General features: G+C 40.8%; 1 long non-coding RNA gene across 2 annotated transcripts in view; it reads left to right on the forward strand.

Annotated features, from left to right (window-relative positions):
* The window catches only part of LOC135086434 (uncharacterized), a 41,268-nt gene extending 27,066 nt beyond the window's left edge, over nucleotides 1–14,202 (forward strand). Inside the window, exons 3-7 of one of the 2 annotated variants that reach the window (XR_010260472.1) lie at nucleotides 11,831–11,936; nucleotides 12,176–12,351; nucleotides 12,457–12,580; nucleotides 12,823–13,008; nucleotides 13,827–14,202. This is a non-coding gene — a long non-coding RNA (uncharacterized LOC135086434). Of the gene's footprint in view, nucleotides 1–11,350; nucleotides 11,937–12,175; nucleotides 12,352–12,456; nucleotides 12,581–12,822; nucleotides 13,009–13,826 lie in introns of those variants that run through there. The other variant, XR_010260471.1, reaches the window with a different exon arrangement.
* Nucleotides 14,203–19,039: the final 4,837 nt, after the last annotated feature.

The following is a 19,039-nucleotide window of genomic DNA, read 5'->3' on the forward strand; positions in this document are numbered from 1 at the left end:
CTGCCTTCGGGGACTGGTCAAACCAAGTTGTCCAGATTTTTACGTTTTTAATTTTGGATGGGGTGATGTTATAGCATTACTTTGCCACAGTTCCCATAGATAGTCAAAAATATTTTTGGTTACTTTAGTGTCAAAACAGTCATATTATTGGTAATGAAACATTACACGATTGGAAGGGATCCTCTTCAATCTTATTGTGTTTAAGTTTTTTCAGTCTGAATTATTACTATCATTAGAGTATGAAAAAAGATATCTTGGATTTGTCATTCTCACTAAAATGTCTCTGGGGTGGTGGCGTGGTGAGGCGGGTCGTTACATTCTCTAAAATATGATCGAGTGAAGCGATGGCTGGCTCATCCGTCATGTCTGTGAACAGGCGCTGCCTTCGGGGACTGGTCAAACCAAGTTGTCCAGATTTTTACGCTTTTAATTTTGAATGGGGTGATGTTATAGCATTACTTTGCCACAGTTCCCATAGATAGTCAAAAATATTTTTGGTTACTTTAGTGTCAAAACAGTCACATTATTGGTAATAACACATTACACGATTGAAAGGGATCCTCTTCAATCTTATCGTGTTTAAGTTTTTTCAGTCTGAATTATTACTATCATTAGAATATGAAAAAAGATATCTTGGATTTGTCATTCTCACTAAAATGTCTCTGGGGTGGTGGCGTGGTGAGGCGGGTCGTTACATTCTCTAAAATATGATCGAGTGAAGCGATGGCTGGCTCATCCGTCATGTCTGTGAACAGGCGCTGCCTTCGGGGACTGGTCAATCCAAGTTGTCCAGATTCCTATGCTTTTAATTTTTAATAGGGTGATGTTATAATATTACTTTGCCACAGTTCCCATAGATAGTCAAAAATATTTTTGGTTACTTTAGTGTCAAAACAGTCACATTATTGGTAATAAAACATTACACGATTGGAAGGGATCCTCTTCAATCTTATTGTGTTTAAGTTTTTTCAGTCTGAATTATTACTATCATTAGAATATGAAAAAAGATATCTTGGATTTGTCATTCTCACTAAAATGTCTCTGGGGTGGTGGCGTGGTGAGGCGGGTCGTTACATTCTCTAAAATATGATCGAGTGAAGCGATGGCTGGCTCATCCGTCATGTCTGTGAACAGGCGCTGCCTTCGGGGACTGGTCAAACCAAGTTGTCCAGATTTTTACGCTTTTAATTTTGGATGGGGTGATGTTATAGCATTACTTTGCCACAGTTCCCATAGATAGTCAAAAATATTTTTGGTTACTTCAGTGTCAAAACAATCACATTATTGTTAATAACACATTACACGATTGAAAGGGATCCTCTTCAATCTTATTGTGTTTAATTTTTTTCAGTCTGAATTATTACTATCATTAGAATATGAAAAAAGATATCTTGGATTTGTCATTCTCACTAAAATGTCTCTGGGGTGGTGGCATGGTTAACTAATATTAGTAATTTACCAGTATAATTTAAGTTAATGCAGTGTAATAAATAGGTTAAGGTGCGGCGAGGCTGGCGCTCGGGCCCCTATGCCACCTTTTTTTTCAACCGACTTCAAAAAAAGGAGGAGGTTCTCAATTCGACTCGTATGTTTTTTTTTCTATGTTTGTTACGCGATAACTTCGCCAATTATGAACCGATTTGAACAAATCTTTTTTTGGCGTATAGGTAATACCTCAAGGGTGGTCCCATTTAAATTAAATAATAAAAAAAATAACCCCCAAGGGTGGAAAATTGGGGATGAACTTTTTTATCCGCAATATCTCCGCCGATTTTAAACCAATTTGAACGATAATTTTTTTGTTGAATAGGTATTATCAAAAGGGTGGTTTCATGCAAATTTAAAGAAAATATTTCACCTCCAAGGGTGGAAAATTGGGGATGAACTTTTTTATACGCAATATCTCCGCCGATTATGAACCAATTTGAACGATTATTTTTTTGTTGAATAGGTATTATTTGTGTTCACGCATTTGAAGTCGTTTTTTTTTTAAAGTTATATTGATATTATTACATTTAGAAATAAACATTTCATAAACTTATTTGTTACGATTTAATAGTAATCGCGTCGGTATCCTTCCGTTTGGCCAAATTACTTTTCGCCAAATTTCGCTTCGCAAACAACTTATCGCCAATGTTTCATTTCCCAAATAAACTTTTAGCAACTGTTACTTTTCAACCGACTTCAAAAAAGGAGGAGGTTCTCAATTCGACCCGTATGTTTTTTTTCTATGTTTGTTACGCGATAACTCCGCCAATTATGAACCGATTTGAACAAATCTTTTTTCGGCGTATAGGTAATACCTCAAGGGTGGTCCCATTTAAATTTAATAATAGAAAAAACAACCCCTAAGGGTGGAAAATTGGGGATGAACTTTTTTATACGCAATATCTCCGCCGATTATAAATCAATTTGAACGATTATTTTTTTGTTGAATAGGTATTATCAAAAGGGTGGTTTCATGCGAATTTGAAGAAAATATTTCACCCCCAAGGGTGGAAAATTGGGGATGAACTTTTTTATACGCAATATTTTTAATTTTTAGTTTTTTTTTGTGTTCACGCATTTGAAGTCGGTTTTTTTTTTTTAAGTTATTATCGCACCACCTTTGCTGAAGGTTCTTTTACAGACATCTGGAAGGTAGGTAGACTATTGGTCCTCCCGAAGGGAAACGGTAAGCCTCTCTCTGACCCGAAGGCCTATAGGCCTATTACTCTTTTGCCAATCCTGGGTAAGATCCTGGAGCGCGTCATCATCTCCTGCGCTCCCTGCTTGCACCGACATATATCTGACGCTCAGCACGGTTTCACCCGTGGCCGGTCTACGGTCACGGCGCTCAAGTTCATTAACTCGATCACCGAGAACAGTACTGCGTCATACGTGCAGCTGATCTTCCTGGACATCTCCGGTGCTTTTGACAACGCGTGGTGGCCGATGATTTTGTTGAAAGCCAAACAGACCGGAGCTCCACCTAATATCTTCAGGTCATTGGTTAGTTACTTTACAGACCGGCGTGTGGGCCTCTATGTAGGGGCTCAAACGTCGTGGAAGCGCAGTACCATGGGATGTCCTTAGGGATCAATGTTGGGCCCGACACTTTGGAACCTCCTGCTCAACGGCCTCCTGATGCTGCCGTGTCCTGAGTGGGTACACGTAATAGCGTACGCAGACGATGTGACGATCGCAATCGCTTGGTGTGACCCTCGACGAGGCTAGGTCCTATGTGCCGCATGCGAAATTGATTGATTTACAAGCTGCCAATGGTTTTGGCAAGACGTCATGGGGCGTGAGATACCCCGCCCTAAGTGTGCTGTACGCAGGCATTTATGTGGCCACGATGACATACGCTGCGGCCGTATGGTACCGATGCTCGTCGATTTTTGTGATGACAAAGGTGGTTGGAGGGTACTCAGCGACCGGCGCTCATTTTACTCACGAAGGCTTACAGGTCGTGCAGCACGGCAGCGTTACCTGTAAGTCTCTCGTGCAGGACGACTTGCGGAGGAGGGAATCCAACTGGCCCCCAGGGAGCGCCGGGAATTGAAGCGCACCATTAGAGAGGATGCCGTGGCCTTTTGGCAGGAGCGGTGGGATGCGATAATTCATTTGGTCAAATTATCATTTGGCAAAATTTTACTTGTTCAAGTTTTTTTATGGCAAATTTTTGTATAGCAAATGTTTTTTGCCAAATATCCAAATAATTTGATTGATCAAATTAACACTTCATATACTTACCCACAAATCAAAGCATAAGGCACATGATCATAGTTTTCTTAAACAATAATTTTAATAATAAAATTGTATGTTTGCAAAAAGTACGTATTGCAGAAAATAGTGGGTTAGGTTAGGTTAGAACAGTGCTGCCAATGCCCCCTACCCCTGCAGCAACTGCCAATGCCCCCTACCCCTGCAGAGACAAGCAATAAGACGTATTCCATGGTTGCTGCTGCCTCTACGGCCTCACAAAACTCGGTGAAGGCTGCGCCCAAGACAGTACCTAAACCTACAAACGCATCCAAACTTCCTGCCAATGCTGGACCTTCCCGCCCACCTGAGAGCAGAAGAAATGTCCAGAGACCTGAAACGCAGCCACCTACGACCTCAGCAGTCCAGGCGGCTTCAAGTGCGGAGCAATGGACCAAAGTGTCCCATAAAAAGCGGAAGAAGAATAAGAAGAATTCCTCTCAGTCTTCCTCCGCTCCACAGAATGTCCCATCACGGATCCCCAAGTCTGGGAACCGTTCTAAAGGAGGGGTCTCTCTTACCCCACCTCGCACTTCTGCTGTAGTAATATCCTTACAGCCAGAGGCTGTGGAGAAAGGAGCAAGCTACGGCGAGGCCATTAAAAAAGCTCGGGAAGTTCTCTCCCTCGATGAACTAGGGATGGACCATGTTCGCTGCAGAAGGACGGCCACGGGAGCCAGAATGCTGGAGATATCTGGTTCCCAGAGCGGTGAAAAAGCTGATCAACTAGCTGTCAAGCTGAATGAAGTGTTAGAGGGGGTCGCCCGAGTGGCACGCCCCGTGAGAAGAGTCGGTCTCCGTATAACGGAGCTTGACGACTCCGTCTCAAAAGAGGAGGTCATCGAGGCCATTGCAGCTAAAACTGGCTGTCAGAAAGAGGCCATCAAGGCGGGTGAAATCCGTCCTGGGCCAAGAGGCGTGGGTGCCATCTTGGTTTCGTGCCCGGTGACTGCTGCGCAGGTTCTATCCACTGGCCGCCTTCTGGTGGGCTGGTCGTCCGCAAGGGTGTCCTTTTTAGAGTCCCGCCCTCTACGGTGCTTTAAATGCTTAGGGCTGGGGCACACCAAACAACTGTGTCCCTCATCGTCGACCCGTAACGAACTGTGTTTCAGGTGTGGGCATCCTGGGCACAAGTCCACCAGCTGTTCGGCAAAGATCAGGTGTGCAGTTTGTGCGGATGCTGGAAAAGCCTCCGACCACATTATGGGGGGGAAATCATGTAGACCCCGTCCTGTCAGGGGGAAAGCACCATTAGTTGTACAGATCCCAACAACTCCGGTGACCAGTGGTGTTCAATCACAATCGGCAGAGATGGAGACGACTAGCGTGGAACCCTACGATGGCATTTAGGCCTAACACGCTTTTCCTACAGTCGAACCTTAACCATGCAACCAGGGCCCAGGACCTGTTTCTGGCAAACCTAGTGGCGTGGCAGATTGATATTGCGGTAGTGGCTGAGCCCTACTACATATCTACTCAGTCCAACTGGGCTGGCTCAACAGATGAGACAGTTGCCATTGTCAGTCGAACTGACTCTCAAGCACCTCCACTTGAAATCCGAGAAAAGGGGCTAGGATACGTAACAGCAAAGTGGAAGGATATAGCTGTTGTTGGGGTCTACTTCTCTCCCAATCGAACGGTGCCCCAATTTGAGGCCTTTCTAGAGACCCTGGGTCCAGCCATAGGGAGGTTGTCGCCTTTGCAAGTCATCGTTATGGGCGACTTCAATGCCAAGTCCCGTAACTGGGGGTGTCCTTCCACAGACAGTCGTGGCGAAGTCTTAGAAGAGTGGGCGGCAGAAATCGGTCTCAATTTACTGAATACAGGGAATGCTTACACCTGCGTCCGTGGACAGGGGGGATCTGTGGTGGATCTCACGTTCGCCACCCCTGCCCTCGCACACAGCATCACGAACTGGCGTGTTCTAGTGGGAGAGGAAACATTATCTGACCACACCTATATTAGGTTCGAGGTCACTCGCTCGCAATCACATATAGTTCCACGGGAAAACCGCTGCTCCTTCCCGCGATGGTCCCTCACACAATTTGATAGAGAGATAGCTGGTGATGCATCCTTAGTGCAGGACTGGTTCTATGGCCCGCCACTAGAGAACGCAGATGAGGCTGCAGCTCGCTTTCAGTCTGCCTTAACTGAAGTCTGCGATGCCTCAATGCCCAGGGTACGACATCCTCCTTCCCGAAAGGGAGTTTATTGGTGGACAGAAGAAATAGCCTCTCTTCGGGCCACCTGTAATGCATCACGTAGAGCGCTTACAAGAAGTCGTCGAAGAAGTTACCGTGCTCCAGAGGAGGAAGATCAACTACGTGCAGCCTACCTTGAGGACAAAAAAGCGCTGCAGTTGGCTATCAACATCTCTAAAGAACGGGCCCGTGAGGAAATGCTGAAAGACCTGGACAGAGACCCATGGGGGCGTCCATATAAAGCTGCTAGAAACAAATTTCGCGCAATGACGGCCCCCATATCAGAGACCCTGGATCCACCTTTACTAGAGCGCGTAGTGTCCGGGTTGTTTCCCGATTGTGGACCACACATCCCCCCAGATATGACTCCCTCACATGCTCCCGTGAGTACTGCTGCCCCACCTGTCTCTGATGGGGAAATGGAGGCAGCTATAGAACGCCTCAAAGGCAAGAGTAAGGCCCCTGGACCCGATGGTGTCCCCGGCCGTGTCATTCGGGTCGCCCTCCAACACCTAGAGGGACGCCTTCGGTACCTTTTTAATCTATCTCTCAATACTGGGAGGTTCCCGAAGGCATGGAAGGAAGGTCGACTTTGCCTGATTCCTAAGGAGGGGAAACCCCCAGACTCCCCCTCGGCTTACAGGCCCATCGTGTTGCTTGACGAGGCGGGGAAGTTGCTTGAGAAAATAGTGGCATCCCGCCTTGTCAAGCATCTTGAGGACACCGGCCCAAACTTGTCGGATGCTCAGTTCGGCTTTCGAGCTGGACGCTCGACAACGGATGCAATAATGGCGCTGAAGAGCTACACGAATGAGGCATTAGAGATGGGAGACAGGGTTTTGGCGGTATCTCTTGATATCGCCAACGCCTTCAACAGCCTCCCCTTCTCTACTATTTTAGAGGCTCTTCGATTCCACGGAGTACCCTCATATCTGGGGAGGCTGTTGGAGGACTATCTCCGGGACAGAGTAGTGACATACATAGACGGAAATGGAACGCTGGTTCGCAGGGCGATGCGTTGCGGTGTTCCGCAGGGTTCAGTGCTTGGCCCAACCCTGTGGAATATTGGATACGACTTTGTCCTGCGTAGCCTCCGTCTTCCCAATACGCGACTGCTCTGCTATGCAGATGACACCCTCATTGTCGCTCGAGGGGGGAGCCTCGCTGAAGTGTGCAGCAGGGGAGAGGCAGCTGTCGTCAGGACGATAGACTGCATCCAGGCTCTGGGTTTAAAAGTGGCCCCGTCTAAAACGGAAGCAATGATCTTTCACAAGCCCCGACAGGGCCCCCCACCAAGTGCCCATATCACGGTGGAAGGGGTCCGTATTAAAGTCGGGGCTCAGATGAAATACTTGGGCCTTACCCTGGACGGAAGGTGGACCTTCTGCGCCCACTTCAGGCTGCTTAAGCCCCGTTTAGTAAAAGCTGCAGCAGCTCTGAGCCGGCTACTGCCTAACGTCCGCGGCCCCAGCGTCAGCTGTAGGAAACTGTACGCTGGGGTCATCAGAAGTATGGCACTGTACGGGGCACCGATCTGGTCTCCCCTGATTAGAGAAGCTAGAATTGCGCTTCGCCAACCTCAACGCATTCTAGCATTGAGGGCAATCCGAGCTTACCGCACGGTTGCCCTCGATGCAGCGCTCGTGTTGGCTGGCCTCCCCCCATGGGAGTTGGATGCAGGAGTCCTCGCTGAAATATATCACATGAGATCAGCGAGGAGGAACGCTGGAGAGCGTATTGAACTGGAGGATATGAGTCGTGCCAGGCTCCAGGCTCAGGAGACCCTGTTGCGACGCTGGTCCGAGCACCTGGATGCCGGTGAGTACGGAAGGCTCGCACGGCGTACCATTGGCGCAATCCGCCCGGTGCTAAAAGAATGGGTAGAAAGAAAACACGGTCACCTCACTTACCGATTGGTGCAGATGCTAACCGGCCATGGGGCCTTTGGTTGGTACCTGCATCACATCGCCAGGAGGGAACCGACCCCTGAATGCCATGAGTGCGGCGCTGCAGAGGACACGGTGGACCATACCCTCGTGGATTGTCCGGCTTGGGTTCGGCAGCGTCGCTCTCTGGTTTCAGCGGTAGGCGTAGACCTTTCGCTCTCCAGCATAGTTAAAGCCATGCTGGAAAACGAGACTGCCTGGAAAGAGATGGCCTCTTTTTGTGAAGAAATTATGTCACAAAAGGAGGCCTCGGAACGGGCCAGGGAGGAGGATCCCCTCGCTGACCCGATCCGCAGAAAGCGAAGAGGTAGACGGAGAAGGCAATACGCTGCCCTCCTCCATCAACCTCTGGCAGCGAGACCGTAGGCATTGTGTCAGGGGCCCCGACGCCTACATTGTAGTCCCGCCAGTCTGGGGGCAAACATGCTCCGCCTTATTGCCTGAGGCCCGGCAACTGCCAGGTCGTGCGTGGAGGGGGAGTGGAAGTCGACCAAACGGGTTCCCACTCCTCCTCGACACACGATGCACGGTTTATGGTGGATAGGTTTAGTGGGTAGGGTCCGCTAAATAGGACGAGCCCCACACACCTCCCAGCAGCCCCTCGCGACTGGGAGACGGTGCGCAAAATGCATTCCGACCACCTAAAAAAAAAAAAAAAAAAAAAGGTGAGAACAGTGACCATTAACGCGCGAAGGCGAGCGCAGCGTGCCGCGGTAGCGGCCGCCGAGCGCCAGAATCACCTCTTGTTAATGAATATTTCGATAAAAAGAATGAAATAAGTTGTTTGCGATGTGATAATTTGGGAAACGTTTTTGGCCAAACATTAGTAATCCAATCACGTCATATTATTAGTTACTGCACGCTATGGCTGCAGAAGATTTAAACAATATTTTTGGCGAGAAAATCAATTTTCGCAGGACATATCCGGTTAAATATCCATGTTGTAGTTAAAGCTAGAACTAACTCTGACATTAAACTGTTAATAATTAAAATCCTAAACACTTCTTAACGTATTTTGTTGCATGGAGTATTCAGTTTTTTTATGAATACTGGGTTTTAATCAATATTTAACGAATACATAATAGTCCAAAACCAAATGATATAAAGATTTTTTAACAATTTTACAAGAAATTGTTTTTTTTTTATAACTAAAAACATTTAAAACATAACGTTACTTTTCTTGTTATACATTTAGGACATAATTTTTTAATTCGAATCGACACTATACGAATAGTTAAAAGGAATTCATATTTTTAATCACATTTAAGTCATAAATGTTGCTACACAACAAATAATATTTTTTATTAATTAGTACCTGTCTTTGTTAATAATATTAAAATTTGCAATAACTTAATATAGAACCAAAAACTTTTTTCTCTTAATGTGTACATATTAACTATAAATTAATTAATAATGAATATTGACTACCACCTACCTATAATGTTTTTATTGTAATTCAGTTTGTTATGTTTGTTAGCTTATTCACATATTACAGAATAGTACTTTTTAATAATTTCATTTATTTAAACAATAAGAATTTTGTTTTGGGTGCACTGTTTTTAATGTCCTACGTAGGTACATATTTTATGTTCGTCCATTTTAAAACCTAACAATGAAATTGTGATAAAAATGGGTCTCATTTTGAGAACTGCTGTCTGTTCCCTCGCTAAATATTATCCTAATTACCTCTTGTCTTTGAAGTTAAAATTAATAATTTATCAGTTTCAACTACTCTGTTCAATATTTTCCTCCTTCTTCTCTCGTTGATGAGATAGATGTGCGACGGATCTCGAGCACTGTAGGTCGTAGGTGTTAAAACATCCTATCGCTTGTCTTGCTGAAGACAAGTGAGCATTGGATATCGACTACACCGTTTGTTTTTATTTGGGCTTTCACTTCTTTTGTACCTAATGTTTACTATATTTTCAGTTTAGAATTTTCTTATGGTATTGTTATTTTATTACCATTATTCTTTCACATTCTTAATATTAAAGTTACTCCTTTTATTTACAAGTTTGTTGTTGCTATCATGCATGAGGTAATTTTATTGTTGAGAGGGTTTTCATAATGGACGTGACATTTTCTTTCTTTGCCAGGAATTGCTACTTGATCAATTTCATAAAATTAACAATAACTAAAAGTTTTTTTACTAAACATTTTATGAAAATTACCTAATGGTTGTTAAAATTTGTGGATTCTTGAAATAAATAACTAATTAAATAAGTAACGTTATGTTTTAAGTGTAACTTGCTATTTTTTAGAATGTTTATTCTTGTTAATTAATATTTAAGTACTATTTAAAATTACAAATAAATAAATTTTGACTTTGTTTTTGTAACCGTTTATAGCACTTTGTATACCTTTAAAAGTACCTGTTTTTTAGTGAGACCTATGATGTATTTGCAATGTTTATTTAAGAAATGCGAAAAATGGCGACGGTTACATTATTAATTTTACAAAATGACAATTATACGACGATCCTTATTATGCTGGTGAGAACAATTTCGTTCAGTTTCGCTTATTATTTCGGCATTAACTAACTTCATTTGAACACATCCATTGCTCATTGCTTTCTGAACCACGTGTTGTTTGTTATATTGACATACTCGTACTTGTACCTGGACACCCTGATATTCCGTCGACGCTGAGGTGTTTGATTGACACCCGGTACATTATCGACCGGTTATTTTCTCTGCCCTGATTCGTTAACCCTGCATCTTCCCTCCGCTCGACCTCTTCAACTTTATGCTCGTGCTGTGTTGGCTGTCGCCTTCACACTCTTCGCTTCGATGGCGTCACCCTCTCTGAGGCGTCTGCCTGTGTCACCCACGTGGATCAGTGGCGTCCCCTGCAGGCTGGGGGTGTCGTCCTAACAGTCTTCCCCTGTCAATCAGTTCGTTCAGTCAGCGGTATCATTCTCTCTTCCTTCGTTTGGTTGGCTGAGGAGGCTCCTGTTCCGAATCAGGCGCTAATGTCATGGTGATTCCAAAGTGATTTCGTTATATTCCGATATACCACTCTTACAGTAATGGGGTGATATTTTTCATATTCCATTTCACTTTGCTTTCCCATCTTCTCTTACATTACTGCACACGTAAACACTCATCATATACAATATCGGCTTACCCGGGCAAATCTATCAAATTTTGGATTCATTTCAGTAGCTGCTTTGCAATTGCTTGCTGCTTTAAAATGCTTGCGCTGCTTGGGCTTAGAATTCATTCATATTCATATTATTTATTTGCTAACTAATTGTAGCTAGAAGATCGAATTCGCCCAGTAGGGCGATCTAACTACATGAAATGGTTTTTATTTAAAATAGAAAGACCCGTGTCTTTCTATGTGTCTAGGTATGTCTTGACGCGATATTTATCAATGAGTTACATTATGTACTCACTGCTTGACGTTTAGTTATAATGGGTGGGACGCGAATGATTAAAATCTGTTTTTAATGTTATACATTTCATGTAGGTAGATGGGGAGTAGAAGGGAGAGTGCATAACAAAACTAATCTTACTAACCATTGGCTTGCCTTTAATTAATTATAAGATCAAATTAATGTTATGGTACTATCCCATGTGCCAACCTCACCTGCTCGCGCCAACAGCCGGCTGTTGGCGGCAGCGGCGTGGCTCACCGCGAGAATGAGACGCTCCGCTGCGGTGCTCCCTGCTGTCTTACTGACGAGGCTCTGGCTTTAACTAATATTTATGGCTGTCTTTTACTAACATTGTATGTCATGTTATAGAGCTTGCAGATGGACTAACCAGGCTGGCAGTGTGTGGCAGCTAACTTGTTTATAAATGTGGAAACATCTCATTCACACAAAACACAGATGAGCCGTGCAATGCTTTGATGTGTCTCTAATTATACATCGATGTAAACTCTAACAATGCATAGCCAAATATAAATCTAATTTTAATATGTTTTATATTACAGATGACAAACGATTTATTAGTAATATCACTGTTTATATCTTATCTGGATAAGATACTCAATTAGACATCAAGATGACTGTCACTCGTACACTCAAAAGATACTAAGAGTAAGTATTAAAAATATTAATAAAATTATTATTTAATTTATAAAAAGACTAGCTTTTGCCCACGGCTTCTAATAATAGCCTATGTGTTATTCTGGGTTATAAACAATAATACTGTAAAGTTTCGTCAAAATCCGTTCAGTAGTTTTTGCGTGAAAAAGTAACAGACATCCAAATTTTCGCATTTCTTATATGTATTAGTATTTTAATCTGTACTACATATTTTATATTAATTATTTCAGGTATAGAAGCCAAAAGAGAAACTTGAGTGATGCAAAAGTTAAAATTGCTACGATGGTGCTCACCACATGTACTCGCAAGTCAAGTTCCTCAAGATGAAGCATTAATAACGCAGCCCTGACAAAATAATGCAAATTTGAAGAATTCATAAACATAAAAGAACTAACTACTAATTAAGGTAAACGCAACTTCAATCTTCAGATTTATATTTATATAAATTATACAATTATAATTGTCTTATTACATTTCACTATTAATAATATTAATATGCCATCTATTTCAGGTATAGACTAGAAGAAATAATAAAAATTAAAATGTAATATAATACTTAGCTACCTACGTTTCGCTACTTCATACTGAACTGAACCGGAGCCTGACAATGCACCACACGACCTTTTTCTGATTATGTAAGTAAAACAATTTTACAACTCAATCGCAATAATCAATAGTAAGTGTTAAGATACCATAAACATTAAGCTTGGGCATATCTTTGGAGTACTCAGCCAGTGTTCTTTTTTCTTTTCACCAACTGTCGTTAGGTCATATAACCTAGAGAGGTTCTCTACTGGCAGGTGTTCACGCGCGCCTACTACCTTTGTTTAAAGGCATTTTTTTATAAAAAATACTTTTAACAAAATTTAACCAACAGGTAAAACGCCATGAATATAATAGAATTGATCACATCTCACAAGGAAGGAGGAGTGATATCGCCAAGAAGAAATTACTGTCTCAATGCGTAAAATATTACTCTACGAAGCAAGAAGGCTAAGAATAAAGAAAGAAAAGAAGGCAAAACATAAACGCAAGACGCAAATAGTAGTTCACGACACGACAAGTAAGTGTACCTAACATTATTACGCTAAACGACCAAGAAATATGAGATAAGTAATAGGCTAGATGACAAAATTTCAATTATTTGTCCGTCAAACAGATAATTAGAAAATATTAGACTCATAATTTTTGTTCTTTTATAATTAAATAATAACAGTGGCTACATCGAGTTGAAATGGCGCTATACGTCACGCTTGAGTAGAATTTTTACTCAAAAATGATGACACGCGACATTTCAACTCAATTTAATACTGTAATTATTCGATTATAGAAAAAAAATATGAGTAATATTTTCTAATTATAGTTCCAAAATACTGAACTGTCCTATCGATGACATTGACAGCGGGGCGCCACCGTCAATACCGAATCGCTGGTTCCGATTTTTGCCATGTTGGAAACCATAAAGTTGAACGATGGTAGCGCCCCCCTGTCATTGAGTTTGGCGGGACAGTTCAGCGTGGGTCATCTATATCTGTCTGACGGACTAAATATAATTTTGATTTCATTACCCAGTCATCATCCCTATTGTATATTATTGCAAATCCATTTCCGAGGCATGTTCAATATCACTCTTATAAAATGAATTCTATGCATAATTTGAAATCTTATTTTTTAAACGCAAATGTCACACAATAAATGCCTGCCGCATTTTATTTAGATGTCACTTTAACTAATAATTAGGTATTATGTGATAATACTACCACGCATCCACTCACCTCTATGTTGTCATTTCTTAATTACCTATAGTCCTTTTTTGCGAATAAAATATAAGAGAATGAAATCATTAAAACGAAATAATTACAACTGTCTTTTTATTTCCAGGTTCATCAGTATCATTGAATTATCGACATTGGACTTGAAATCTCAGTTGCAGTTCCGGCATTGGATTGACGACAGCAGTCAACTATCGATGAACACTGATTTGAAGATGCTTGACGTTCTACAGAGGAAGCAAGAAAATAATCATTAGAGATATTTACAGATTAAAACATAGTAGTTATGCACTTTTATTCAAATTAATATTGTTTACTGATCAGTAATAATAACATAACCCAAGACTTGTAGCAGCTTATGCTGAACCTCATCATGGCTCTTTTGTTTTTTTTTTCTTTATTTTTCATTTTCTAATATTAATTTAGTGAACATAAAATGCCAGCTACTCGGATATTTAGGTGACTTAAGACTGATTTTTTAATCGTTGAATATCTGCTGAAGAATAAACATTTTGACATATCTCATACTATATTCTTCAGTTAAAAGTTATACGACGATTGAGAAATCAGCCCATAAGTTTTTTTTAAAACTGAGGTGGAATTGTGTAAAGCAATCGTTATCATTTGACAGTTACGTACGTAACATAACGTACGATTATTCTGTCAAACACTTTAACTGATTTTATCGTACGTTATGAACTGTCAAATGATTACGATTGCTTTACACAATTCCACCTCTGATCCAGATTCTTTTTTATATTTTCATTTATATAGGAAAATGTAACATAATTATTTAGCCAATGTCAATTTGCATTCATATTATAAATAAATATTGCACTTGAAATTATGATTACATAATATTTTGGAATTAAACATGTCTTAGCTAAATAAAGCGCGAGATCAAGCGAGAAGCTCAAGACCGAACGAGATGGAGGACTGTTGTGGACGCCCTCTGCCCCATCTAGGGGACATAGGACCATAAGTCAAGTCAAGCTAAATAAAATTACTCGAATTTCACTATCATTGGAATTTAATATTTTTCGCTTATATTAAAATCGCAGCTTGATCCACTGTCATTCTAGGTAACTTAGATTTTTAAATCCGACTCTGTCAGCACTGAAGCTACATGTAGCACTTTTTTCACTTATAAGCTTATGTCTTTTTATTTAATGTACTAAATGATAGATCAATTACGAAAGTAGATTGCTCCTTTACAGAAACATAGTAATATTACAGTCAAATGTATGCTTTCAAAAGTTGTAGAATAATAAAATTGTTTAATCGTTATAAATATACTATTTAAACTAATTTTTTGTTTTTCTTCATTAATTAATTAATAAGCACAATCAGTGCCGTAACTAGCCTTTTATGCGCCCGGTGCGAGCTTTCAAAACTGCGCCCTTGAAAAATGCTTGGTCTGGTCATTTCTGCGCCCCTCCAGGGTCTGCGCCCTGTGCCTGGGCACCGCTGGCACCGCCCTAGTTACGGCACTGAGCACAATGTAGGTTGAGTTATAATAACACACAGGCTTAAATATCTCACACACAGGCTTAATTATCTCGCACACAGATTTAAATATCTAACATAGGCTTAACTATCTCGCACACAGGCTTAAATATCTTAGATATCTGTTTCCTAAATAACTTTCATTTAGGTTAAATGTCCCGCCCCAGAGCATGACACAGAGAATGCTTGGAAATAAAATCGATAGGTGGCGCATTGTTAAATAGTAATCAATGGTGATAGCTCTACGATGCGCCTCCTGTCGGTATTATTCCTAAAGCATTCTGTAATTTCAGCACATTATCATGATAGACTACATTCATTCTTAATTCTTAATGACAATAAAATTAATAAACAAGTACACTAGCTATTACTTTTATTATTATGAATGCATAAGATTTTACAATATAGTTGATTATTATAAAAGAATTTGTAATTTGTTAGGATAATCTCATAGGTACTTACTTTTGTAATACATAGCCTCAGATCATAGAAGGGAATAGATGTGAAACGGGGGCGTGGCGCGTGTCTCCGCGATATGCCCAGAAACGAACATCGCCCGCGACGCCAGGTTAGTCGCGATTCAGTCGTACTGAGGAAATGTTCTCCGATATTGTTGGATAATGCGTCGTAACGTGCAATAACATAAGTGAAACGAAGAACTACAGGAACAATGAAGTCATTTACCACATGTAAGTATTGCAAATCCATTGGTATTTTGCTTATAAATAAAAAAAACAACATTTTTACGAACGAATTCAGTGCCGTGACATTTACTGCGATATCGAAATTAGTGGTGATAAAAATTCAAACACGTTGTACATTGACGATTTAGTTAGCAACCACTTTATGTCATGCGTAACTACTGCGCAATGTATTTTATTTCTTCCGATATCCACTGACGCGTGAAAATACACAGTACGGCCGCATGTGCCGGTCGTAACATAGTGCAGGGCTCGTGTTCTAATACGGTTTCCTATTATCGATAAATAGAAGTAAATTATTATTTTCTATTTTCTAATTTTGAATGAAAAAATCATGAGTTGCTTGCGATTTTTAAGTTTTTACAAAAACAATAACAATAGTAGAAGGGATTAGTAACTGTCAACTATGTAATTACTATAAGAGCTAGTTGAAAGCCTAATATAGGCATTATTTTTGATAAACATAGGCGGTACGAATTTCGCCATAATTAAAAAGTTAATGCGCGATAGTAGTTAATAATAATTACAGTGATCCTGTTATTATTATTAAAGTAAATAATAATATATTACCAATATTGTAAATACTGGTAAAAATCGCAAGTACCTACTTAACCCATGACATTTCATACAAACTTTGTCAGTCTATAACTTCTATACTCCATCGATAACGACATTGAGCTTTGGTTGGGGTAAATTAATATAAGGTAACTTCATTTACCTAGTCCCAATAATTGATTCTGAGTTTTTCGTCCATACAAAATGGAACTGACTACTTTATGCAAAAATCGTTAAAGAACATAATAATAACGTATAATAATAAAAAGGTTTTCATACAAGCATTTTTTAAACCAATTTCGAGCCTTGCCCCCAGGATTTAAAGTATCGATATCTTATCGACTCCATTTTATCTTTCTTCTCTCTAATTGCTTTTTTCAAAGTGTGCGTCACGTCACGCGGCCATTGATTGGCCATAAGGCACGCCTTCTGGCCAATCACAGCACTTTTAAGCCGGTTGCACATGTTGTCGTAGACTCTCAGTCGCTTTGTTTTTACACAGTTGAATGTGTGTGTGGGAGCTGTGGTGGGGGAAATGTGGGGACACTGGTTCTCGTTGTAGTTACGCGCGACTTCATATCTATTCTCTTTCTATGATCTGAGTACATAGCCAACAAACAACTAAGGTAGATAAGCTAATTGAATCAAGAAATATGTACGACAACTGAAATCTTTCATAATTTATTGCCTTCTATGCATAATGTCCCGAAGCAGTGGTAGGGTTAATATTGGGACGTGTAAAAGCGCTTTTTTAAAGCCTATTTGCAAAAATAAATGAATTTATTTTAATTTTAATATTATTGCTTAAAACGAAATAGATTTTTGTGCCAAATTCTAAAGACTAAGCCATATAACCGAAAATAAAGGCGAGGCCGAAGGCCGAGCGATAGTTTAAAGCCTGTGAGTCGCCATAGATTAATTTTTAATGCGTCAAAAAAGGACTAGAGCCCAGTGACAGACAGAAAGGCGAGGCCGAAGGCCGAGCGATGGATCAAATCCCGACAGTCGCCATTGATTTACTTGTGTTGCGTCAAAAAAGCAAAAGAGCCTTGCGACAAACGAGAACGCCCCCTGTAATTTTTGCGAGGCCGAAGGCCGAGCTCCGAATGCGAGGCCGCAGGCCGAGCGCCGCGTAGGGCGAAGCCCGGAGCGGCCAGCATCGCAGATCTAGCTTTTGTAGCCCGCGTAGCGGGCGACCAAAGCTAGTATTATTTTAAACGTAATGTAACTTGATTTAACATGTATCACGGTAATCCGATAAAGTAAAAAGTAAATTTTACTTCTTGGTTTGTTATAGTTGGCCGTCAGTCAAAAGACATTAAATCAAATCAAATCAAATATAATTTATTTGCATTAAATAGGGTTTCACAAAGTGGGTGTTATTAAATTTTTAAGTTATTGTACTTATGCCTATTTAGCCATACTTAATTACAGCATGCAAATTTTAAATTTTGTCCTACATTAATTAATTAAAATTATAATTTATTTTATTACAATGTCTTATTTTAAGAAAATCTCCTATGGTATATATTAACCCTTACACTCTTATAACTATTCCAAACCATACAATTCTTTTTTCTTTAGTTATATCTATTTATTTAAGTCTAATTTAACATAAAAGTAGTACAGAAAATATAAGTGCTATGTATTTCAGTGTTTTTCAGTCGGGGACACATATGTCCCTATATGCGTTAAGGTATACATTCCCTCATATATTGAAAATAAAATACTTCGATGCTTTTATTGCAAAATAAATACAAATCACACTAAAAATGCACATCAAATTTAATCAATAAGCTTATTTTTAATATTTATAATAAGAAATTTAAAATAGATAGCATCATATCTTACGTATTTTTATATTTGATCCTCATCTCATCATATACTTCTTTCTTGAAGTTAGCCCTACCTAACTAAACTGTTTGTTTCAAGAACAACTTTGAGTGTAGAGTCTCCAGCGTGCAGAGGAGTGCGTGTAACACGGATATTTGACATAATTGTTTCGTGTTGTCCATGTTTATTTTGAATCCCATTTATTGAAAGCCTGTACTGAGGCCATAGAGCATTGATTCTAGGTCTTCCAAGGTCTCAGCCGTGCCGTGACTACAACGTTGAATCTTACTTGGGGGGACAACATCCGAGAGGCTTCGCGACATCTTTTTACCCAAAATACCGCAGTGTCTCAGGACCTTTGACTGAAAGTCTTTGACCAATGTGTGTTGGCTTGGCGGCGATGACGCACGGAACGGAGACGTGTTCCTTCACTCTGGGCCTTATGAGAAGGCTCAAAGTCACCCAAAGGGTGATGAGGAAGTCCGCAGGAGACTCAAAGTAACAGACATAGCTCGCATAATTACCAAACTATCGCGGCAATGGGCAGGGCACATAGCTCGCAGAAGTGATGGCCGTTTGGGCAGAAAATTTCTCGAGTGGCGCCCACGTATAGGAAGACGCAGTGTGGCAGGCCTCATGTTCCTGTGCTGCTCATGTACATTCATGTATACGAGCAGCACAGGAACGATTGTTGTGAAAATCTCCAGGAAAGCCTCTGTCCAGCAGT

This window comes from Ostrinia nubilalis, chromosome W (genome assembly GCF_963855985.1).
Source record: "Ostrinia nubilalis chromosome W, ilOstNubi1.1, whole genome shotgun sequence".
Classification (NCBI taxonomy): domain Eukaryota; kingdom Metazoa; phylum Arthropoda; class Insecta; order Lepidoptera; family Crambidae; genus Ostrinia; species Ostrinia nubilalis.